Source organism: Rosa rugosa, chromosome 2 (assembly GCF_958449725.1).
Source record: "Rosa rugosa chromosome 2, drRosRugo1.1, whole genome shotgun sequence".
In the NCBI taxonomy this organism is placed as follows: domain Eukaryota; kingdom Viridiplantae; phylum Streptophyta; class Magnoliopsida; order Rosales; family Rosaceae; genus Rosa; species Rosa rugosa.
This window is the reverse complement of record NC_084821.1, coordinates 48,118,193-48,124,220: the sequence shown is the minus strand read 5'-3', so window position 1 is coordinate 48,124,220 and position 6,028 is coordinate 48,118,193.

The following is a 6,028-nucleotide window of genomic DNA, read 5'->3' as shown; positions in this document are numbered from 1 at the left end:
GGGATGCCAGAGGAAAATCTTTACCAAAAGAAATTGCTGAAGTCATGCCTGTTTTTCTTAAGAAGAAGAAGTGCAAATTCCTAAACTTCTCAAAGCGCAAAGCCTCCAGTTACAAGCCGCATAAAACTGATGGTGACGCTGCTGCTGCAGATGACGAGGCGACGATAGAAGGCTATGTGCCCATTCCCATTCCAGAGAATGCGAGCATAGAAGAGCGGCTTGATATCCTTCAAAAGAATTCTACCGCATACCATGAGAATCTGAGAAAAGCCCTCGCGGAGGACCGTCGACGGCTCGATGAGTTCACGATTTTGGTCAAGAGGCTCGAGTTGGGGGCACAACAAACACAAGGCGAATTAGAACGTCAAGAACCTGCTCGCGAAGAGGTCGTTTCTGAGACTAACTTGCCTATAGGTGGCAATCAACCTAAGGGCCTCACTGGTGAGTCACAGCTTTACACAGAGGCTGTGCATGGAAAAGGTCATCAACAAGATTGTTCTTCTGACAATACAATTGTCTCTGAACAAATATCTGATTTCTCCACCTGATCAAGCCAAATACGTGGCTACTGATCAGATGCATGGGGGGCAAGATATGACCCATGATCATCCCTTTGATCAAGAGAAGTTGGCGACAGTTGGCGACAAAGCCGATCTTGGGACACCGTCATCTCCTAAATTGCAATTGAAGATCATGCCTCGTCAACCAACAAAGATACTTGGGGGGAAAGATTACCCCTCTCACAAGCCAAATTCCTCCAAATTCTTCAACGAGAAGTATCTTTGTTCTTTTCCTACAAGCTCTCACAGGAGGGATTTTTACCCTACAAATTTTGATACATCGGAGCTTGGAATGAAGCATAGAGGGCCTCCCCCGTGGTCTTCGATCTAGAGGTTAGCCAAACGTGTCGCTGCTAGCTCCTTGCTTTGTTGTTAATTTCCTGTCAGTTTTCAGTTTTTTACCTTTTGTTTTCATAGTTTAAAAAAAAAAAAAAAGTAAAAAAGTTGAATTTGGTAAGGTGTTGTGAATCATAACGGAATAGGTGAAGTCTCTTTTGTTAATATTGGCCTAAACTCCTTATTGGTGCCTAGTTCAGGTCCCTTAAGGTTAAGGGCGGCTTTTATTAACACTTGTTGAACTGTCTTCACACTTATGACCTTTCTCATCTTAGTAAGTATAGCCTATGTGAAATGGTGTCTAGAAAGAGGACAACGTTCATGACAGGTTCTTGAATCCAGAAGTGCGTGCAAATGGGCCTAAACCACTATGTGGGAGTAGCTCATGCCAAAATGGATTCTGCCTCTCTTGTTCGCCCTCCCCCACCTGGCCATTTCAGTAGGTTGCCCAAAGGATTTGAAAGAAAGTTTGTGTCTAGGCGACTATACTTGGGCCGCATGTCTAAACCTTGATTCACATTGTCTTATTGAATTCAGCTACTTATCAAAACAAAAAATTAGTGCGATCCAAAAATTACTGAGGAGTCAAAACACTGAGGGATTAATTTATTAGCCAGTCTCTTCGCATAAGCCTTCATGGGCAATTCTAGTGTTCCTACACTCGCGAAGCCCATTCATGAAGGCCTGTTTTTGAGGCCCATAATCATTTATTTACTATGCCTAGCAACACTAAGGGGTAACACTATACAATACTAAGCCCATTTAGCCTAGCAACACTTCAATAGAAATTGTTTGTTTATATTCATATTTCGGTTTTTGTTTATCTTTGTTCTTTATTTCGTTGGTTGTTTGTTTATTATTAGAGTCAAAATGAATTTTGGGTAAATATCTTCTTCATCGGGCGCATCCAATGGGATGTGATGTCTAAGGTCTAGTTTGGATACGAGAAGTGCTGACAAAGGGTCTTGTCCCCTGTCAATCAAGTGAGCTGAGCTCCGCCAAAATCGTTCCTCTCTTCACCTGGTCATGTTCCAAAGGAGTTGCAGAAAAGAGAAGAGAAATATCCCTAAGTCCAAAACGTTTTTTCTTGTATGTTGCGTCACTTTATGTGTTGTTCTTGTTTTTGTTTTGAGTCTTAGGATGCCCTTTCAACTGTCTGTGATGAGTTTATATCTCCAAAATTATGGCTAAAATTAAAAAAAATTTAAAAAGTCATAAATACAACTCTTAGGGGGCAATTCTAAGTGTTCCTACACTCGCGAAGCTACTAAGCCGAGTCAGCGGCTTTAGAAACTTTTTCCAGCTTTGCCCTCGCAGGAAAGGCTGAGCTCAAGGGAAATGTAAGAGCCACCACCGTGACCGCCACCTCCATCGGAAGTAGTCTTCATGTTGCCAAAGATGTCCTCACCATGCATGGGGAACAGAGGAAGGGTTTCAATCTCCATGTTCATAGATCCATAACCACCATAGTTCCCCATCTGCCCGTTAAAAGCAATCACACCAGCTGAAGAAGCAGAAGCAGATGCAGAAGATCCGAAGTTAATATACTGATCCTCAGGTTTCCAATTGGTACCATTACCATTACCAACAAGCCCTGATCTTTGCATGGGCACATGAACATCCGAAGTGGACCTCTTCTTCTGCTTCTCCCGAGCCCTTTGGTTCACGAACCAAAAATAGATGTTCTTGAACTCGATCTTGCCGTACCATTTCAGCTGGAGATAGATCCTCTGAACCTGCTCTACAGTTGGGGACCTAACTCCCTTATTGTAGAAAATCTCCTTGAGGATTCTTATCTGATCTGTAGTGGGAGTCCACCTGCTCCGCCTACAAAGCATGTTAGCACTACTACTGTTAACGTTAGAAATCCGAGGGGACTCTAGTTAGCTTAAGTGAGAGAGAGAGAGAGAGAGAGAGAGATTGACACGAGATGTATAGTGGTTCACCTCCCGCCTTAGCGGGAGACTACGTCCACTTGAAAGCTTATACTAGTGTGTCGAGCCTTGCGGCCTAACAAGATTACAAGAGATGTAATGGAGTGAATTGAGTTGTGGGAGGAGGCATTCCTTTTATAGGTGAAGGAAGCCATCTCCTTTACATTTTCTTAGATGTGGGACAAGAAAACAACTATTCTAGTATAGAAATGCATATTGTGGAGGCAACTTGGCAAGGCCGGAAAGGTGGCTTCCTGGCGACGGATTTGCGACTTCCGGATACCGTAGCGTAGCTTAAACATAGGGCTACAACATGCAAGTGGCGGTTGGGCCTCACCATGGCTTGTGGGTGTCCCAAAGAGCGTGTTACTTATGCTTGGTGAGATAGCAAACTAGTCTTGCTAGTAGAGGTATCTACAAGTCCCCGAAGTCCGCAAGCAAGAGGAGCTTCTTGGTTGGGGAGTTATAAACATGAAGTCACCAAGCATAAGTAACCGGGCGGCACGGAGCCCCTACAAGTCCCCGAACTCCGTAAGCAAGAAGGGACTCGGTTAATCCTGCACAATGAGACAAAAAAAAAACGCGCATATGTAGAATGCTTTGTTGTATTGGTTACCGTTCGTATTAATGGAATGCGAAAAGAATTCAATTTGTAGTGAGCAACAAATGGTAGAAGAATTCAATATTCCATTAATGTGTATGAACATGTAAAATGTTGGTAGTTGTATATGTGGATCTTATGGCCATATAACACGCACAATAGATAGTGGCAAGTGTAATGGGTGTCCATAGTAATTTTGTGGGAGTAGTCCCGGTGACATAGAATGAAGCGTTTGTGAACTTGGGGCTTAAGTAAAACATGTTGGACATGATCGAGCAAGTTGGGTTGTTCGAGCAAGTTGGGTGTAGTTGAGTGTGTAGGCGCTGTGCGAGCATGCGAGGCGTGGCCCAAGCGCAAGTCGTGGCCGTACTCGATACCCAAGCGAGTCGTAACCCGAGCAAGTCGTTTATCCGAGCATGTTTTAGTAAGTCGTAAGTGTCACAAGCTTCTAGATGAGTGTCACATATTTATTTAATTGAGTTGCAATTAAGTAGTAGCATGGCATATGTGTATAGCATGTACTTGTAGTAAAGTTGCTAATAACATTTTGTAGGCATGCTTAAGTGTCATGGAGACATGTATAGTCATGGCAAAGGCTCTAATTGCAAGAGCGCAAGAGATAAGATATAGTGACTTATCTTATGCCGATTTGGAGGCTAGCGGAGTTGGCCGAGCATGACGGTTCATTGCTCAGGTGACATTCCTTAGTAGAAGGCTCGTGAATGGATGCGGTACTAAGTGACGGCGTCCCCTTAACATAAGGTAAATGATTAACATTTTATCCATATTTATAAACCGACCAAGTAACAAAATGGATTATTTCACTTCATGAGTGTGATTAATTTGATCACATGTGCATGTGTGCTAGTAATATATGCATGGCCAAGTAGCGGCCGACATGCAAATAGATATGGATGATTACGTGCTATATATGAAGCTGCACAACTAGACATGGTATTGAATATATATATATAGCATGTTAGGGAGTGACCCACTTGTGCTATACGTGTGCACAGAAGACAAGGATAACAAGACATTGAATTTTAGCCATGTTGATGTTGACTTCCACAGGTGATTCATGTGGGCATGCTCTATTTAATTAGGTTGGAGCACAACTAAACACATATATGCATAATTTATGTGCTTCTGCCATATGCATGTGTTGGTATAAACGTGCCGACAGACAACTATTCACTTGATGTGTATGTATCCAGAGCTGATGGAAATGGCACGTGTGCAATCATAGAAACATAAATATATGTGAGGTGTATGTGTGGACAGGTGTCCCATGTGGTAATTGTATGTGCGCACAAATAGGGATATAACAGAAGCACGTGGTGCTTGTGGGTGCATGAAGCAGAAAAACTCAGCTTTTTCATTTATCATAAGCTGCTGTCGTCTGTGGGCAGTCGACGAAATGAGAAGGCCGGTGCTGAGAGATGGCCCTGGGGTTGACCGGGGGAGTAGAGCTTTGCTCAACGGTGGCGGAGGAATTGGTGCTCAGCGGTGACCAGTCCAGCGGAGGTGGAAGGCCGGCGGGGGAAGAAGTCCGGCGGAACTCGGAGCTCAGCGGAGCGGAGGATGGTGGAGACGTGACCGGACTGGAATTTACGATGGCTGTTTGGGGGTCAGCGGTGTACAGTCCGGCGGAGCGGAGTGGAGCTATTGTTCAGCGGAGAGTTGGTGTCCGGCCGAAGCTGAAGTTCAGCGGAACATGAGTTCGGCGGAACTGAGGTTGCCGGCGGAGCTGAGAAGGAGTGAGCTGCAGGCCATGGGTATGAAGAAAAAAATGTCTGGGTGGCCAGAGAGGAGCGGCGGAGCTCCGGAGTTGCAACCTGGCGGAGCTGCAGTCAGCGAGCGGACGAGCTGTGCAAGCTTTCGGAGCTGTCCAGTTGGGCAGAGCTGCTGGCGGAGCAGAGCCGGCATCGAGCCGAGCTCTGGAGTTGCAGTGAGCGGAGGAAGTGCCGCTGATGGTGCTCGGGCGGAGGCATTGGAGCGGAGGAATGGAGATTGGCGGGGGTTTCGTCCGCCACAAAATTTCGAAGCCGGAAACCAAGATTAAGGTCTGGTGCTTGGTGGAGGTTTTGCCGCTAGCGTCTCCTAGCGGTGTACAGTGTGGCGGAGGTTGGCTAGTTCGGCTGGTTGGAGGCTAGCGGAGGAATTTGCTGCTTAACCGGCCTTGGATGGTGGAATGGCTAGCGGTTCCGCTGAGCTTGGGTAGCGGAAGTGCGCCGCTGGGTGTGACTGGCGGAGCGGAGGATGCAGCGAAGAAGGAGAAGGGTGGCCAAAGGGAATCTCTGGGTGCCCAGAGAAATTTGGCACCGAGATTTTTTTTTTTGTGGCTGGCGTTGACCAACCATGGTCAGCGTTGACTTGCCCTAATGGGCGCTGACCGACTCCGCCGGGCGTTGACCAAGCATTGACCGCCCCATATGTTGGTGTTTTGAGCAGTTTCTGCAAATTTTGACCACTCCTTGGGCGTTAATCAATGGTAAGTGACGAAGCCTTTGTGTTGGCTTCCCACAGACGGCGCCAATGTTAACGTTAGAAATCCGAGGGGACTCTAGTTAGCTTAAGTGAGAGAGAGAGAGAGAGAG